This window comes from Seriola aureovittata, chromosome 16, assembly GCF_021018895.1.
Source record: "Seriola aureovittata isolate HTS-2021-v1 ecotype China chromosome 16, ASM2101889v1, whole genome shotgun sequence".
Classification (NCBI taxonomy): Eukaryota; Metazoa; Chordata; class Actinopteri; order Carangiformes; family Carangidae; genus Seriola; species Seriola aureovittata.
This window is the reverse complement of record NC_079379.1, coordinates 18,007,603-18,026,883: the sequence shown is the minus strand read 5'-3', so window position 1 is coordinate 18,026,883 and position 19,281 is coordinate 18,007,603. Positions and strand designations below refer to the sequence as shown.

Below are 19,281 nucleotides of genomic sequence, written 5' to 3'. Positions count from 1 at the left end.
ACCTATATGCTACCTGCCCAGAACCAAACAATAGACATATTGAATTAAAGACTAAGCCGGGGGAATATAGAGGAGCATTTAGCAGCTAAAAAGCCACATATTTCCCTTAGGATTGGATTAGGACATGATTTCAAATGAATGCTAATTTTGCTCTATATCTGCTGGATGTGCAAACATGTAAGTGTTTGCTGACAAACTGGCCATATTTAATAGGTGATAAAATGTTAGTGCTGTGTTCACAAATTGTTCCCACTGCCCCCAAGCGGCCAAAAAAAAAAAAAATCAGTTTTTGCAGATTTAAGAAGTTGTAAAAATCTTAATTACTGTACATTCATTGTAGCACAATAACTCTTCTGTGCAGTATGACACATAAAGGGTCAAATGAGAAACATGAAACATTAATAAGGAAGAGTGAAAGGTATACCTTCATGAAGTCATATTCAGTCCTTCCAGTGAACTTAATCCCTCCAAGGGTGGGAGTCTCTGCAGTGTTATTACTCCAAACAAACCTAAATGACTGACCCGCCAAAATAAGGAATGACAAGGATGAAGAGGGGATTTGAGGGAGAAGTGGGTGTTGAGCGGCCTCTTTCACCAAGTTTGTTTACAAGTTGTCAGTTGGCAAATAAGTGCAAAGTAAAGCTAAGGGAGCTTCGGGCCAAATGTGGTCGGAAGACCGCAGGTCGGCAACAGTGAGTCAGATTAGGTTGACTGTGTGATCTTGCCCTGCCCAGGCAGATGCCTTCAACCTATGTGCATGTGTGCGAGTGAGATCATACATGAGAGAATGTGTCATTTCCTCTGGGATACACCCTTGTTAATGATCTGTCAAATTTTACACACAGCAGGCTTTATGTTCTGTTAAACACCTGATACAGCTACACAGAATTAGTCAGTTCTTCAGTGATTTATGTGATGCTTTGTAAAGTTAAGCTTTGTATCTTATTTTGAAATAAAAGGTAGTAGTGCAGACCTACATGGCAGACAGGTTTAATGGTATGCCATTTTAACTGTCAGGATAGTAGATATCATCTGCAGACTGATTAAGGGACTTGAATGGCTTCCATCGAACCAAGCAAAGTCCAGACTGACTTCCAAAAACTGACACAGCAGCTTAATGGCAAGAACTGGAGAGACGGTGGAGAGAGAAAGGAGGAAAGAGAGGTAGACAGGGAAAGAGAAAGCTGCTCGAGTTCCTCAGATGACACAGAGCAGGCCGCTGCGGGAAACCTCAGCTCCTTCATTCACTGTGGTCTGAGAACATAAAAAGCACCACACCGTTTGATCTCCAGACTTGAATACGTCCCTCAGCTTCATAAAAAAAATAACACGGCTTTGGAAACCATATTCCTCAATTATTCCCCCATTACTCCCCCCTCTTTCTACCTCTTCTCCCCCCTTCTTCCATTCCTCCCACATTAGTGATTCTGTCTTTGATATCAAAGTGGGATGAAGATTAAAGTCTGGGTGAGGGGAAGAGCTGTGTGGTATGGGGCAGCCCGGCACTTTGCCACAGCTTTTAGATGGGGCTTGATCCATGGAGTTATTCGCCCTCTGTCTGCCCACTGTTCTGGTGACCGAAGATGGCTGGCAAATGAAGGAGGGCTTTTGTTTCCTCTGACATACTCACCGCAATTTGACAGCGCTACATCGGTTTTCCTCTCAAGATATATTCATTTGAGCAAAATCCTCCATTATCCATTCACACCTCGTGCTCTAACATCTCTGGAAGGATTTAAAAGTCTGTGTCTGGGTGGAATGTGACCCTATAGCACTGTAAAAGCAAGCAATGGCTAAGCTTCCCTTTGAACCTCCTGTCTGCTCTCTCCATTTTTTACATTTATCAACCAGCATCTGCCCACCAGCTAAGCACCTGTCCGTCAAAAGCCACCAGACCATCAATTCTACCTCGTTTCCAACTGTGCACCCACTGTGACCCACCGTGACCTCGGAAATGTCACCAATTATGGAGCAGTAGAAAGAGTCATAGGGTCAGATCTCATGTCAGTCACTTTTAAGGATCATGTTCGTTACCCTTGTCACTCTATGTTCACCTGCGCTAGTTCTTGAGCACATACACAGAAAATAGTATTTCAATTGTATCTGTCTGCAGAAGGTATTAAATACTTTTTTGAGTAGTTTTGTATGACTATGCAGAACACTGTGATCCTTTGCTTTCTTAGTCTTTACGTTGTTTGTTTCTATGAAGACGATGCAGGTAAAAATTTAGTCTCTTCAGGTCGCAAGATCTCAACATCCAAATATCATGCCTTTGTTTTGTGAATTAAGATTTCCTGAGATACTGTGAGGCCTTCTCTTTATCATGTAATTTGAGGATTGAGTGTTTGTCACTCAAATTAATATCGATAGCATTCCTATTTTCATGTATGGTATGCTTTCAGTGGCCTTACCCTAACTGGGAGCAGGAATTTTGACATGTGCTACTGGTCGTCCACAATAGTAGACAAATCTTATTTCTTTCCACAGTCAGCAAATTAGTTCATTTTATTTACATTTTCACTGTAGTCTCAATTCCAGGGCTGGAACATAAAAAAAGTCAATACAAATTGTGACAGTTGGCCTGTATTGTCTCACACATCATTTTAGAGGGTCATTTTACAGGAACAGCAAAAATCCAAAACAGATGTAATAATCCTATTGAATGAGTTTCATAATTTGGGGGAGAAACTGTTTTGATGTCTTGAAAAAAAGGCAGAATTTCCAACATCACTGGCTACAACAAGACCACAAGAGGAGCCATGGTGCAGCTCCATGTACTCCATAAAATCAGCATGCTAACATGCTCACAATGACTATGTTACCATCCTGATGTTTAGCAGGAATAATGCTTATCATTTCCACCATCTAATTTTAGTGTGTTAGCATGCTAACATTTGTTAATTAGCAGTAAACACAAAGTATAACTTCAGCATTTGGTCACACACCACAGTACTGAACAGATTAACATTTTGACCTGATGATGGCGCTACGTAGATAGATGGATTGCTGAAGTTACTACAGTTCATTCTGAGGGAGACACAGATATGTGGTGAAACATTTCACAAATGTCAAAAACAAAAAAACATAAACCTCATGGTCGCGCCAGAGGGAAAAAGTCAGGGGATCACCTAAGTCATTAGGATTCATCACCTTGGCATCATGGATATCTGTACCTGTAAATTTCATGGAAATCCATCCAATACTTGTTGAGATATCTCAGTCTGAATGTGGTGGACCAACCGACATTGCCATCCCTAAAGCCCTGCCACTAGAACGGTTTAAAAGGCAGGCTATCTAACATCACTGGCTTCAATAAAATGATCTGAGAATCTTTTTCAAAATAAGTTCAACTGCACATGAAAATATCTCGCTCCATTGGCTGATATTTAGAAAAATAAGTCATAACATACATATTTTGCACTGCTTACCACAACTCACTCCCCAGTTATAAAAGGAACTTGGGAACACCATCATTTGAGATAACTACTCCCATCACTGACTTCAAAGAAAGACAGAGGGAGCAACAGAGGGAGTGGTTGCATCAGTGGAAAGCCTCAACCAATCCCCTAATGCTACCAGGCCCATTTCCATACCACATTCTGGCTTCTTATCCTCACTGACCTCATAAAACCTTTGTAGGCATATCACTGTTGTTGGGTAAAAACAAAAAGAAGAGAAAAAGTGTTTTTCGCTTGAAAGGCCTACATTTTTGAAGTAAGTTATTTGGCAATAAAAATGTTTCATGCACCCTGAGGAAACGTGTTGCTCAATCCATAAAAGAGCTTTAAATCCAGTTTAATGTGCAAATATTCATTAGAATATTTACATAACAATATGTGCATATCTACACGGCTAGTGCAGTTTCCACAGACACACGTATACTGCAAGAATGCCTATTAACCAGTCATTGATTTTAATTAATTTGAGAAAAAAAACAAACAAACTTGAAAACAACATCCTGCCCATAAACAGTGTGTTTTCCTCTGAGAGACTCTGCAGCACATGGATCAGAGTGCTTCTATGAGAAACAGGGACAGACGAGGAGATGGGGTTCAGTCTGGAGACTCTGCTAGAGCAATTATCTTGTTCCTCAAACCTGCCGTTTAATGGAAATCCTAGGCCTTAGCCAAACTACACGCCTGTCTTTAGGTATGAACCTCCGAACTGATCCACGCCCCCTTCTCCCCCTCTCTCATTCCACCAAATATTTTCATAGGACATCTGACTTCAGTGGCACGCTATTAGTTCCACAGGTGTGGAGAGACAAACTCCATTAAAACACCCCAGGACATTCCACCACTGCACTTACCATGGGCCCAATACATGTCATACTTTCTATCCCTCTGTCTCATCATACGATCCATGATTTTAATGTCTTTTCAATACCGTTCTGCCATTCCCCTGAACATAATCAGTAACCAGATTTTCAAATTATATCAATTTAATAGTTATACACTTGAGTCTCTGTGTGTATGAACGTGTGTCTGCACGCGTGTGTGTGAGTGTGTGTTTATTGCTACAGTAGCTGGAAATATGCAACTTGTCTTCTCGACTGCGAACTGTTGTTGTTTTAAGCCCCTTGGAGGTCTCTGTATCACTCCCGTTCAAACTGGCACGGGATACAAACTGCAACCAGATGGAAGACTTCTGCCATTGTTTTCCAGTTGAGCAATATCATGCTAGCGGGCAACGCAGAGAGGAGGGAGGTGGGTGAAAGACTCATCAACCAAATCTGAAATCTGTGCTTTAAGGGCATGCACTGCGCAATGGAAACTGATTGTGTGTCTAGGTTTTTCTGTTTTGTTTCCCTTGTCTGTTTATTTGCAGATGCAATCATCTGTGCGATCATAACTGAGTGGTGAAAGGGCACGTGTGAATGACTGCCATCACAGAGTGATATGATATTCCGTCCAGAGCCAGAAAAATGGCTGCCTGAAGCCCGCAAACGACCCCGAAATGACTCAAAGTCCCGCGTATGTAAATTGCCCACAAAACCTCTCTTTCCTTTCAAATCATTCATCCACTGCTGAGAAAGCATAACCCCGGCCCCCGTCTGACGCGTCTCTTTAGCACGACTCTGTATGGTTTGGAAGCCGGCGTGTTTACTTAGGTCTGGAGAGGTAGGAGTGAAAACCCCAACACTCTTCGTGTGTGTGTGTGTGTGTTTTTTTTATATGCAAAGCAAAACTAGATGGGGACAGGAGACATCAACTCATGCTCAAACCATAAGTTTAAGAAAACTTTGTGTGTTGGAGGTGGAGGTGGTGCATGTCGAGAGTGAGGTTTGTGGTAGGTGGGTTTAAAGGAGAACGAGCTAATACGTGTACTGTAGATCAGGGGTAATGGCTTTTGAATGGTCTGTAAAAATGCTCTGAGGCTTTAGCATGTCAGCGGTGTGCATACGTGCCTGTACGCGTGCAATGTGCATGTTTGTGTGTGTGTGAGTGTGTGTGTGCATACATATGCATCACAGACATGTGAGTCTAAGTAAAAATAGAGAAGAATAAATTATGGTAGTGGGCCAAACTTCAGAGTGCAAAGAACAGCCAGAGTCCATTGCAATATAACAGCACCAACTGTTTTAAGGGTTGGTCACTGAATTTGTTGTTATTAAAAATAACTGTAGTGGTATATAGCTGATAAGTAGATCCAGGATAGATTTCTGCTGCCATTAAATACAATGAAGGTAATGAAATTTTATTTGTGGTGTTGCAGAATTGAAAAATTACATTTAAAAAATTCAATATCAACAACGCTCTCATATATCATGGTCCTCATTACTCTGGATAGCCAACAGAAGTTGCTGTGAACAGTTTTCATTGGAACTGCTTTCTACCAAAGAAATGTTCCCAGGAAAACTTGTGCTATTTGGTTCTCTGGATTATCCAGATTAACAAGCTGGAGGGACAAAGTCATTGTTTTGCAAGTCACAAATACATCTAGAGTCTTGGTTATGAATTCCCAAGTCAAGTTCCAAGTCAAGACCAACAAGTCCCAAGTCAAGGTGAAGTCCTAAACTTTGTATTTCAAGTCCTTGCAAGTCATTATTTGTTTGTCTGCTGGTCTGCACTACAAACATCTGTATCCCTCCTACTCATGCAACATGATTGGATGCTGTTCGGTTGATTAAAAGTGTATTTGTTGTCAGACACCACACACTTTTTATAACATCATTTAAAAATCTTTAGGCTTGGCAAAAATATCAAGTCATTCCAAGTTAAAGGTCTAAAAGTCATGAATCAGTAGTGTTGGAGTAGAGTTGCAAGTCTTTTTTCCATTTTGTCAAGTCAAGACTAAAATCACCAGATGTGTGACCGGAGTCTGGCTTCAGCTGAAGTCAGGTTGCAGTTGAATTTTTTACTATTATTATTTTATTGCTGCAAACGCCACAGATAAAATTATATCCACCAGCACTGTATTTGAGTGGAGTCAAAAACCTCAAAAGATGGAAATCTCAAAACCTGGACAGAACCAAAATTACCTTAACGACTAGGCACCACTGGAAGTATGTAAGAGAAAGTATTTTGTAACTTGGGTGAAGAGGCATGAGGATTTGAATGCTTCAGAGACTTACTGGACAGGTGGATAAAAGAAGAGTTGGAAGAAAAAGGATCAAGACACAGCCCATGAAGTCAAGGAGCAGCAATTATCCGACATCTCCATCGCCCTGTTCCATATTTGCACTCGGCTGTCTATGCTAACACTGGCCAGGATTGCGTGGTATGAGGGAGCTGTGTTTAGACGGCTTCTCACAGCCCCTCAACTGAGTACAGTGCAAATAGACATAATGCCGAAATAACAGTCGTCGGAATGCAACGCTGCTTATGCGGTTGTTGGCCTTGGATGGAGATTTAAGGTCGTGAGGCAGACAGATAAACTCCCCCTGCTCTTCTGCTACATGCTGGTCTGGTCTGCTAGTTTTTGGAGGAGGTTGTTGTCTGAAGGTAGTCTAGGGTCTTAATGGGGGGGTAAATGAATAAAAAAAAAACAGTAGCACATTGGAGATGGATTATTACACATCATGGTAAATAGGTAGTAGCAAGTAGCAAAAGGTCAACATGGGGTCAGTATTTGGCCACCTTGGATAAATCACTACATTCAAGAACTACACTTGCTTTAACAGAGGAACTTAAGTGATTACTGATAAGACTGACAGGAATATAAACCCCTCGCACCTTATTACTAAATCATTTTCCCAGACTGGAGAACTTGCCTCCCCTCTCACTGAGGAAAGCAGGGAGGGAGAATGACATGAAAAAGATTCAAAGTGCAGACTTGAAAACAAACATTGTCTGACTTACTTTTCCTGCATTTTCTTTCTACTAGCCCTTACCCCTAGCCTGCCCATGCCATAACTTTCTCTCCCTCTGTCTCCCCTGGACAACGTATTATAACGGCTGAGGTTTTTATTGGAATGACTTAAATGGCCCTTAAAATGCTGTTTGAATGATGGGTGCTGGTGTCCGTCCTCTGAGAGTGAGTATGTATGTGTTTATGCGTGAGTGTGCGCGCCGGCTCCAGACCCCGTTTCCATCGGCGATGCCAAATTTCTTTCACCCATCAACCCACCCACCCATCCACCCACCCAACCCCCCCCCCCCTCCCCCCCAGACCTCCACCTCCACCCCCACTTCTTGATGTTCACCACATCTCCCACAGTGGTCACACTCATTTTTGCTTGTGTGCATTTTTTTTTTCCTTCTCCTTCTGCCTCTGATTCTTTATCCACACCGTGGGGAAAAACACAATTGCCCTCTCACACTCATAAGATAATGGCTACAATTTGCTTATCGCACAAGCACAGATGTGTAAATAAATGGAGTCTAGACTGATAGTGGAGACAAAACCCTACCATCTGGGTTGAAAACTGTGTTTCCCAAAGCATCATAAGTCAACAGAACAAAGATGTTTTTTGTTCTGTCCTGGCCAGTCTTAATTTCTGTATCTGTAGATCAGATGATTTTCTCAGCTAACAAACGTCACCATCCATTACTTTGTCTGCCTGTCTGTGCTGTCTGAATCTCTGCATGTGCTCCCACCCACCAGACACTTTGTGTTACTGTCTGAGCTTCCCTCTTTTTGCAGAAAAATGCACTGAAAATGATTACAGACACATTCCACACGCCCTCTGCGGAGTCAACGATGGACCAAGAGAGAAGCATAGAGAGCGAGAGAAGATGTAGAGAGGACATAGGATGAAGTGTATCTGAGGTTACAGATGAGGCATGACAAGACTCCTTCCTCCCCGGAGCTCAGGATATGTAATGGACTGAGGAGACGTAAAGTTTGAGTCTCTGCATGGGAACATGGGCTCATGCTTATGCAGCACTCTCACTGCTGTTTCTGGAGACTAGACAGGCAAGATATGTAGGCAGTATTTTAGCAAACTGCCAAAATAGCAAAGGGACACAACAGAGGACAGAATCAAAATGTGCCAGACAGAATTGAATCCACAGACAGGCCGAGACTGTGAATATGCTGTTGTGTCTGGCAGGCCTGAGAACTATTTGGCCAATTTTTGGACCCTGGCAGCATTACAACTAATGCTTTTCTTTTTCCTCTCCTCTCTGAATAATCGTATTGAGTGCAGTGTAATGGGTAGGTACGAAGGCAGGAGGACTGTCACATGGAGTAGATTAGCAGATTAATCGATGCAGACTCCATGGAGTGCATACCTCAACGTTGTTCTCCCATTTGTTTGATATGCATCACTGCTCAAGGAGGAGAGCAGCAGTGAGAAACCCCACAACGCAGCTTCTGTTTTGTTAAGTTTTGTTCCCCCTAGACTTTGGCAACCACTGTATACAGTATACGCGCCTCTAGAGGTGTGTGTGGGTGGGACCATGAGTTTAAAATAATTGTCTTAGCACTACTTTAGGGGGGTGGGGGTGTTAATGTTATTTTATAGACAATGTCAACTTTTTAAGAGTTAAAAATATCTAGGGTCACTTTCTATAACTTCTGCACATGGCACCTACGGGTGTGGTTAAATTGAAGTTAATTATTTTCACAGTATGTAAAAAGGGAAAAGTTCATTGCAGGTCTGTGATTGAGGATAAACTGCAGCCTCCTGCATGATAGTGATTCTTCTCCATTACTATCAATAGCTCTTGGACCACAGTAATATGGCGCTGGAGAACAGAAGTATTATATGTCTTCGAGATGAGCTCTGCGTTATGACAACCTGACTATCATCACTTTCTGCTCACTGGGAGACGTCTTTCAACAAGCAAAACTCCAGAGAAAAACAGCAAGACGTGTGATCGACAGCATTATGCATGGGAACAGAAAAAGACACAAGACAGAGAGAAATGTTCGCGAACCTGGTTTTCGGATCACAGACATATTGTATACAGCCCACGGGGGAAAGGCCCCGTGTACTGTGCTGGCTTGGAGGGGGTCTACGCACATTCCCCGCAAGTGTTGAAGAGGTCTGGATTTGTCATTGTCTCCACGTGACAGAGGATGGCTGCTTGTGCGTTTCCCTACTTCGCTGCGCCTGGCTTGTCTCAGCTGGCCTTCCTCAGCATCCCTGAAGACAAGATGTCCTGGCTGATTCACTCCCAGAGAGGGACTAAGCACACGGATATGTGGTTCTCCTTATGTCTCTGATATTTCAACCATTTTCACTCAACACTGATGTCTGTTTTTATACTGAAAACTATGAAAATCCAAGAACCAAAGACAGGGCTCAAACTTAAAATTTGAAATAGAATTTCTTCATATCTGCATATCTTCCTGCTTTCACGGGACAATACCATCAAAAGATATCCGAGCAACTGTTTCTGTTTATGTATGTTCATAAATCATAAAATATAAAAGATTATATGATTTATGATTGCTCTTCCATAATGTGGGGGGATTTGCAAGAGGCCGATTAAAAAAAGAATAAATGCAGCAGATGCCAAAAAATCCTGACTTTTAGCCACTTGTATGGCCTAGATCCAAAAACACTGGATCCTACACTTCCCATAATCCAACTCAAAGACATCTCTTGATCTTTCTCTTAGAAATTTGCACTTTGCAAACTCGAGCCAACTTCAGAAAGCTCAGTCCAAAGCCAAAGTTTTTGGCCATAAACCCAAAACAATGAGCTGAAAGATGCTAAGAAGGTCTGTGGAGCTGAGTGTAACCACAGTCGGGTGATAACTCTGTGGTTTTACCCCTTTCACACTGAACAAAGTCATTTGACCCAATGTTCATGTTAAAATATCGATGCATATCAGAGTGCAGCTTTAAAAACAAAAAGGTTCTCTTTCCTACAACAGCGTCTCTAGATGGACATTGCAATCTAACCATGAACAAGCCTCTAACTCTACTGTCTCTTCTCTGTCTCTCTGCTCCCAACATGCGGTTTGAATCAGCAGGCTGTCATATGGCAGGGATGCAGCATTCAGGACACATCCTCTCGTCTTCCTCCTCCGCCTCCTTGTTATCCCTCCCTCTTCCTTCCAGACTACGAGGGATACAGAACATGCCTCGTCCCTATGATGGAAGACAGTGACTGGAGTAGTATGAATGGATCCTGTATTACAGGGCTAAATGAGAAATGACTCTGTTGCCGAGTAAACTACCGAATATAAAGGCAGCACTGTTGACTCGAATGTATCTTTTAAATCTTCAAAACTACCCAGATTTTTTGCTTCCCCCTAAAGATTAACGGCATAGAAAATTTAGCTGATTGCAGGAGTTCTGAGGTATTACCAAGGTTGTTGCTCAATTTAAGGAATGGGCCGGGTGTTCCCGACAGGGTAAACAAACATTGGAGTAGTAAAGAGGCTGCGGCAAACTGTAGCAGAGTAATTCATGGAGGAATGATCTGTGTCTGGGAGCAAACAGACGGCCCCTGCATGTTTCTGTTGACACTGGTTCAAATCCTCGGCCAGATCAAAGACGCCACATGGTTGCTACAAACCGAGTGCTCCTCAGACCAAGCTTATTTTCTCTTTTCTGCGTCTTCTACCCTCAAATCTTTTCCTGTGCTTTCACCTCCCCTTGCCTCTTTCCCACAATCATCGCCCCTTCCACTTTCCTCTATCCCCGTTTTTCATCGTGTCTCACTTGAATCTTTCCTTCTTTTCCAAATGGATCCATCGCCATTGCTCTTTCCTAACCCTTCCTGATGTTTCCTATATCCCTATCACACTTTCACCACATGTCAGGAAGACTTGGGTTTGTGTGGTTTCTGCCCAGCTTTGGGAGGACTCCAGCTCAGGCTCCATTGGGCTGGTTGTCGGTTCGGCTTGTGGAGCAGACCGGGGCCCACTGTTAGGAAATGACCACTTCTCTGGTTCAAATTAGCAATGAGGCAACGCAACAGGGTTTTTTTTTTTTTTTTTTTTTTTTGCTGGCAGCTCGCAGAGGAAAGAGCAGAAAAAGTGGGGAACAGAGATTGTGTAGCCATCTGCAAACCACATGAAAGTGCGTGGTAATTGATTCAAAGCCCTCTCTAATTAAGTATTATGTTGGTTGGCCAATGAACATCTTCCCAGAAGTGGTTGTACTTCTGTAGCGTTCACTGTCCAAACAACTGCAGACTTGCATGGTTAATGTCAGGTAAAGGATGTTTTCATTCTGCAATCTATCATCCACAGAACGTCCGGGTTTTAACTAAGCTCATGTAAATCTTTGACCTTCCTCAGTTTTTAACGAGACAGTTCACTGCTGTGGTGCTTTATGCAACGACAGCTGTGTTCTTACAGCCAACAGCAGCTTCCTAAACCCTCTAATCTTCTTCTCATGCATGGAAAAGGGTAAAAAACAATTCACTCATATGGATGAATGAGCTGAGTATTGTATTTGATCTACATAAATATACTTAGCGTCATCGCTATATATGGTGAATGAGACACCACTAACTTAAATTCCAGGTTTTATAAGGAAAAGCTTTCCATAGTTGCTCGCATGCTTACTTATGTTACCTACTTAAGGTCACATTGACAGACAAAACCGAGCTAATGTGCGATGGAGAGGCAAACAGCGAGGCTGTCATCCGATTAGTCTTGTGCTTGTTTATCTTAGTCTTCACTGTACATCATCTCAAATGTTCTCCATGAAACTCTACTCCACTTGTATCCCTCCTAAATTGTTACTGGAGGCAGAGCAATAACCCTTCCTGTCTTGTGAGCATGAAACAAAATAATTCTTCTTCAACAGCTTCTTTAAGCGCGTAGGAATGCTGCCAGACTGCACTGCTCTCTCCTGTCGAACTTCAGGAAGCATTACATATATTGCAGGGATAAACAGAAACAAGAGAACTGCAGTTAAGACCACGTATGCGCACACACACACACACACACACACACACACACACACACACACACACACACACACACACACACACACACACACACACACACACACACACACACACACACACACACACACACACACACACACAAAAAACGCAGAATGCAGTCAGTAAAGCTCACACAGTGTTCACCTAAAACGAGCTGGAATGAGCACAAAGTCGCTTTTTCATTTCATCGTTTCACTACTTTGCTGCTGATTACAGGAAATGATTAGGACAAAAGCCTTGAAGGCCTGGTTGTGTTGTATGCTGCCTAATGCCTCTGAGCGTTGCATTATGAAACACATGTTGCCCAATGAGCTCAAAGTCTGTACAGAAAGGATTAAGTCTCTAAGCCAAAGCCATTTAAACATAAAGTCTGAGTGAACCGGCACCCTGCATTGAACAATCATGGGATACTGTGATGGCTCGAGCAAAATTTGTGTGTTCTGGCTAATTAGTTGTTTTGATTTGCTGTCTTCACATGGGATTGAAGCCAAGGTAAACATATATCAATGTACACAAAGGCTGTATGACCCACTTGAGGCGTAATTTATGCTCTTGGGATGCATAATACAGTGTGACATAACAAAATTTTCAAAAGAAACAAACCGAAAGCCCAAGGTGGTCCACTGTAGGGGATAAGTCCTCTTAAATCCATCTTTTTGAGGAACAGTGAGAGCCAAGCCAAACTTCAGGTGTTTATCTGGGCAGAAACTGGCAACCCCTGCCAGTTTGTCTAAGGCTGGAAGAAAGAGAGCTCACAGATGTCTGTGGCCATGTGGTGGGCACCTGTCCTCACCTGCTAGTGAGAGACGCCACAGTGATTAATATGTGAAAGGACATAGGAAACGCATTGACAGTCTTAAATGTTTCCATTTCATATCGAAGTAGTTCATGTCATTACCTCCCACTGTTAACTTTTAAAGCATATCTTAGATTCAGTTCTGGTGACTGCACTACGCTCATTGCACTAATCAATATTGTACTTCGGTACTCGCCCACATAGTGGTGGGATTCATCGGCTAAAGAATGAGATGTTTTTCTCAGAAGTTGGTGAAGACCAAAACAGAGCTAGAAGTGAATATTGGAGTTTAGCATTCCTCAGGTGGCCAGAAACACAAAAGAATGAATGCTCGTGTGGTTCCGTTTCCACTGGATGTGTAAGTATGCAAGGTTGTGCTCACATGTTCACCATCAACTCCATAACACAGTAACATTAATAGTGTGTTTACGGCTTGTTCTGCTGCCCCCAAGTGGCCAAAAAAAAGAAATCGTTTAATGTTTCTTTAAATGTGTTATAAATGTTTCTGCTCTTTTTTATATTATTTTATATCAACCGACTTGACCAACATTTTCTGCAACAATACAACTGTTGCCAGAAATGTAACCATGCAGAAAAAATTTCAGTGTGGTAAATTCAACATTTTGGGAAATGCACTTTCACTTTCTTGCCAAGAGTTAGATGAAAAAAGAAATCCATACGAGTGGAAAAATTCAGTCTGGATCTATTTCTTATTTATTAATTAATTTATTAGAGGTGCTGGTTACCCGGTATAGATCTTCTATGTGGGTGAATAAGAGTGTTTCTCAAAATGCTGAACTATTCCTTTAACAGTTGCAAACTCAACTATGAGGTATTTGGTGGAACAAAACTTGTTGATGCATGGTAGAAATGAGGTTGCTGTCTGCTACTGAGGATTAGGAAAAAAAACTCTGCTGTGTCTGAGCGTACAGTACATGTGTCACTTAGTAAGCATCCATTTCCTACTCCAGAAAATCTGGCTCTGTGAAATAAAATGCTTTTTATTATCCTGCTCCGAGGGGACCATAACACCACAATAACCCCGGTCTCTTTTCTCTTTTTACCGAACACCTACGCACACGTCTAAATCAAGCTCAGACTGAACAATAACAAAGTCTGGAGCTTTTCGAATGGTCTCAGAAGAGCTGTTTCTAACCCTTTACTCAATATTGACCCATCAGAGAGAGATATATCCATCCCGCATCTGAAGTGAAATAATAAAAATAAACAGTTGGCTTGGGAAGTACATCTGCAACAAGATGAAAAGAGGGATAATGCGAGTTTAATACTGCGGAGTTGACCCCTGTTAAGAGTTGGCCCAACGTCCTGCTTTTGGAAGCCCCAAACAAAATTCTTGCCAGACGGTGAACTGAGGGGCAATGAATGAGAGGTAGCAGAGTCAAAAGCCAAAGGCAAATAAACCTACCCATATGCACTGTGCGCACATGCTCATTTGTACCAGCTACCTGAACATACTAACATCAAACAATCTTCATTTGGCTTTGCTCAGTGTTATGGATCCCCCCCCTCCTTTTCTTCCCCATAACAGAAACTAAGTGGGGAGGTCACACACATCCTGAGGAGACACGGGGAAACTCTCGCTTCCATTGCATCCAGCGATGAGCGAGGGAAAACTCAGCCTCAGCGGAAGAGCGCGAGATGTCACATCCCATTAACTAGCAACAGCACTGTTGCTGGATGAGCACTCAGGCTCTCGTTCCTGTTTGTTCCTGTTGGATCCTCTTTGAAAACACAAGCTGCCGTCCCAAAAAACTCCAACACACATTGGAAAAATATAGATTTGTCTCCAGGAAGCATTGCTTAATGCGTGTGTTGTCCGTGGCTTAGTTACTGCGCCTTGTTCAGGCCTTGCTGACTAAAAGCAATGTCTGGAATTGGAGAACAAGGTTGCTTTACCGCAGGGGTTTTAGTTTGAGCCTGGTGAAGAATGGGGGTTTGATTCAAGAGGATTTGTAGTCGACATCAGTAAAAAATGATGGAAAAGGACAGAAAGAAGGGAAGAAGCAGGGGCAACTGGAATGAATTCAAGAAGGACAGGGAATGTTGAGAGGGGAAAAAGTGGCAATGCAATGATGTAAGTCCCCACTTCCTCCTGCTTCTGTCTCGTAAGCGTGCCTGCGATAAGTTTCCTCTAGATAGCTGAAGAGGGCATGTTGTCAAGCCCCTCTGAGCCTGCAGGCTCTTCTAAGACTGAGACGCCGCTGACAGAGTCAATGGGAGGCGGAGGAAAAATAACAAGGGGCGTCTGCCAAGCCTCCCCACTGCTCGGTCTCCCTGTCTCTCTTTCTCTGTCCCCCTGTTGCTGCCAGCCCAGTGGAAAAACTCCCTTTGGTCCAGACACTGTTATGAGAGAATGAAAGTGCAAATGGGAGACAGATAAACACAGATAAAGGGAGACAGACAAATGAATCAGAGACTGACACACACACACACACACACACACACACACACACACACACACACACACACACACATACACACACACACACAAACACACACCTAAATAAGTTAAATTGCCAGAATTTTAATACAAATAAAACAGAATTAGAATCATGGAAAAGTCTACTGTCTACTGTTTTTTGTTTTCCTCCACCTCCGCCTGTCCTGTACTCTGTTTCTTCACAGCTCATACAGAGCAGAGAGCCAAAACAATGTCCTTCAATACAAGGGCCTGATTAATAACATGCTCCTCCATCTACTGTGGAGGGCCATGCAGATTCCCTATCTGCCATATAGCTGACTGACTATCACATATCAGCTACATGTCCAGGCCAAAACGGCTACTGGTAATGTATAAACAGCTCAGAGACAATAAACAGAAGAGTCAAAAGGAGGTAAAGGGAGACAACATACAAATCTTCGTGCAAGTGCCTGCGAAAATGCTTCAGCCTTTTATTGTCTCCCTCTCTTTTTCTCCCCCCTCCCCCCTCCTTTTATCTGAAAAACAAATCCGGCCTATTAATCTTGAATGTTATGGTCCAGGCAATGATTAAGACCAGGACCTGTATTCTGTTTCCACCGCCCGTCACGGCAATTCCTCATTCAGAATATCAGCAGCACCAGTTAGCAAACTTTATAATATGTGCCGAAGAGTGTGTGCAGGTACAGTGTGTGTGTGTGTGTGTGTGTGTGTGTGTGTGTGTGTGTGTGTGTGTGTGTGTGTGTGTGTGTGTAATTACAGGCACGGCCTTCCGGCAGAAAAGAGCACTGAAGAAAACACACTCTTTGTTGGAGAGACCCTTAAAGGAGTGCCCTGTTTTCACTCTCTTTCCTCTTTATGTCAAAGTATGTATGAAACAAAAGGAAAAAGGTGTGTGTGTGTGTGCGTGTGTGTGTGTGCATGTGTGTGTGTGTGTGTCCAGGGAAGTTGAGGAATAAGTGGGCGTTTACTTTGCCTTGAGAATGAGTGGCATTCTCCTTCATTTCCTGCTAGCATGGCATAAGACTGACCCACACACATGCAAAAGCACACACAAAGATGAACCAAAGCAAACCAAACATAAACGTTTTGAGCTCATCTTAAAAGTGATCAGGCATCAGGGGTGAGATTGAGCGATCTGTTTACTCGAGTTGTGGTGTGACAGCTGGAAACAGAACAGTGAGCATTTACATTGAATAGCATGGGTGGTATGAGAGAGCGTAGTTAGTGGAGCGTTACATTTGCCAAATGTAAAAACACTCATAAAGTCCCAGTGTTCACAAATACAACAACAGGTTCTCTTCACTACAAGATGCTATGTTTCTCTATATGTTGAACTGCCTGGTATTCTGCCTCCTTGTGGCCGCAAAGTGTAAACTCTTTTACAAGCCAGACACAGAGTGATACAAAGTCCAATTAAAATCCCCTCAACCTCCTTTGGTCTCTTTTGCTCTCGGCTTCTACAAATGCATCGACTCAGCCTCTATCCCTCTGATGAAGTAGAAGTGAGACATTCTTCAGCAAGAATCAGCAAGAAGGAACCACAATCAGGCTCCTGACTGAGTAGAGAGACATCCATAGTGTCTTACATCTGAGCCATCCAAGTGCTCTTTCCTTTCAGTTCTTCCTCTCTTTTGCTGCTCTAATGAGGATGAAAGCCTCCACCAAAAAAGCTTAGAGATCCACAGAGAAGCCCTTGTTCTTTGACCTTGACATCAGAGCAGGAATTATCTGCAAAGATTTTCAAAAAATGGAAGAGCTGATGTCAGGTTTGGAGTCTTAAAAGTCTCAACTTCAACACGTTCTGGCCTATAAAGTAGCTGCAGTGGGGCGTGAGAAGCTCAGCACTATATGAGCAGGCGGTTTGGCAACGGACAGTGTGAGCGTGTTCATCTGTTTGAGATGTGTGTGTGCGTGTTTGTGTATGTGTGTGTGTGTGTGTGTGTGTGTGTATGTGTGTGTGTGTGTGTATGTCTGTAAGGAGTGTTAAATCCATGTAGATGTTTGCATTGCACAGGGCATAAAGTTTGCATGTGTGTGCCGATGTGCATCCAGCGTAACTGGTGTTTGTGTATGGTTGGTCACGCTTTGGCAGCGAGGATCAAAAGACTGGAATGGGCAGCTGGTTGGAGGCTGTTAGTTGTGGTTAAATAATGTACCACACACACACACACACACACAAATACACACTTGAGCTGCGTGTAACCACCAGTCAACCAACTGCTGACCAGTCGCCACCCACTTGAGAACACAGAACCCCAGTCAGTGGCGTGGGGGTTGCAGTGGTCACCGCACAATGTTGTCATCACGCCTGTGCCAGACATTGAAATACATGCCATGAAAAAAAAAAAAAAAAACGGAGAGTGATGCTTGCAGAAGGAGAAGGGAAGCATAAATCTTCTCAAACTTCAGGTACTTGAATCGAAACAAAGAGGGGGTGGGAAGCTGACTGGAAACCACTAAATCTGTATGAGAGGGCCTGAACCTTGTGAGCAGATACGACTTTGAACAGTAAAGCACACGCTGCTGTGCAGCAGCTCTGCAGACCGCAGAACTCCTGTAGAACCTCGCTGCCAGGGGGGGAGAGTTCACGCTTTAGTGTGTATCCATTCACCCACTCCCCTTGAAGATTGTGTAACGCACTTTGATACTCACACAGGTTCACTCACCTAAGAGCAAGCATGTGTGGCTACACGTGCACCAACACACACACAGGTACATATCCAGTTGACTTTTCTTGCCGTAAGCCAGTGAAATAGAGGGATGCTGCCAAATGTTTTTGGATTTCAGAACTCCAGCCCACTGTCTTTTCCAGACTCTCTCCCCCCTCTCTCTTTCTCTCAAGCTATACTTCTCTCTCTCTCTCTCTCTCTTTCTCTCTCTGTCTCCCTCTATCTCTCTCCTTCCTGAGAAAGCCTGCTGCTGCTGCACTGAAACACATGTGATCGAGAAGTGTATCATCTCAGCAAAGCATGCATTTTGGAATCTTCTCTTTATTTTTGGACGTTTTCTCAGCTTCACTAATGTGTTCCTGTTGCTCCCTTCTCCTTTTCACTTTTTGCTCATCCCTTCCTATTCGTCTCTTATTTTGTCATGCGGGGTACCTGAGGACTCGCAGTCGCGGCTATCTCTCCTCTCTTTCTGTTTGCGATGGAGGGATGTCGTTACAATGGAATGCAGCGTCGCTTGCCAGAGACGTCACAGTGGATGGACAGAGTGAAGCAACGGGGGGATGAGGAGAAGAGAAGAGAAGAGAAAAAACAAGAGGACCATGCGGTCATTTTCAGTAGTCCTCCACGTCACAATATGTTTGTTTACCAAATTTATCACAAACTATCAAGCTAGTGGCAGTCCATGCCAACAGAGCATGTGACAGTGAGTCATGGCTTTGGTCACTCATGGTTCACAGATACAAACACAGGATCTGTCCGCATGGAGGACACTCCTCTTCAGGGGATAATCAGCATATCTGTTATAGAGCCAAACCCGCTGTACATATCCAACTACCACACGCCGCTCCGCCTCAATAACACACGCCAAATACAGACCACGACCACCTCAACATCTTCAGCAAAAGTCCCAGATGTGTGTGGGTATGGATGCATCGACAGTGTCTTAGCCCAAACACCTGGAAAATTCATGTACACGAGGCAGAATCCACGATCAATAACACCACTTTTCAGTGCAGAGAAACGTCCCTGTCTTTGCAGAGAACGTCAGGACACTCAAAGCAGATCAACAGAAGTT

At 43.2% G+C, this 19,281-nt stretch overlaps 1 protein-coding gene across 1 annotated transcript in view; it reads right to left on the bottom strand.

Moving 5' to 3' along the window:
- The window catches only part of col8a2 (collagen, type VIII, alpha 2), a 47,606-nt gene that overhangs the window by 27,232 nt on the left and 1,093 nt on the right, over positions 1-19,281 (bottom strand). The window lies entirely within an intron of this gene.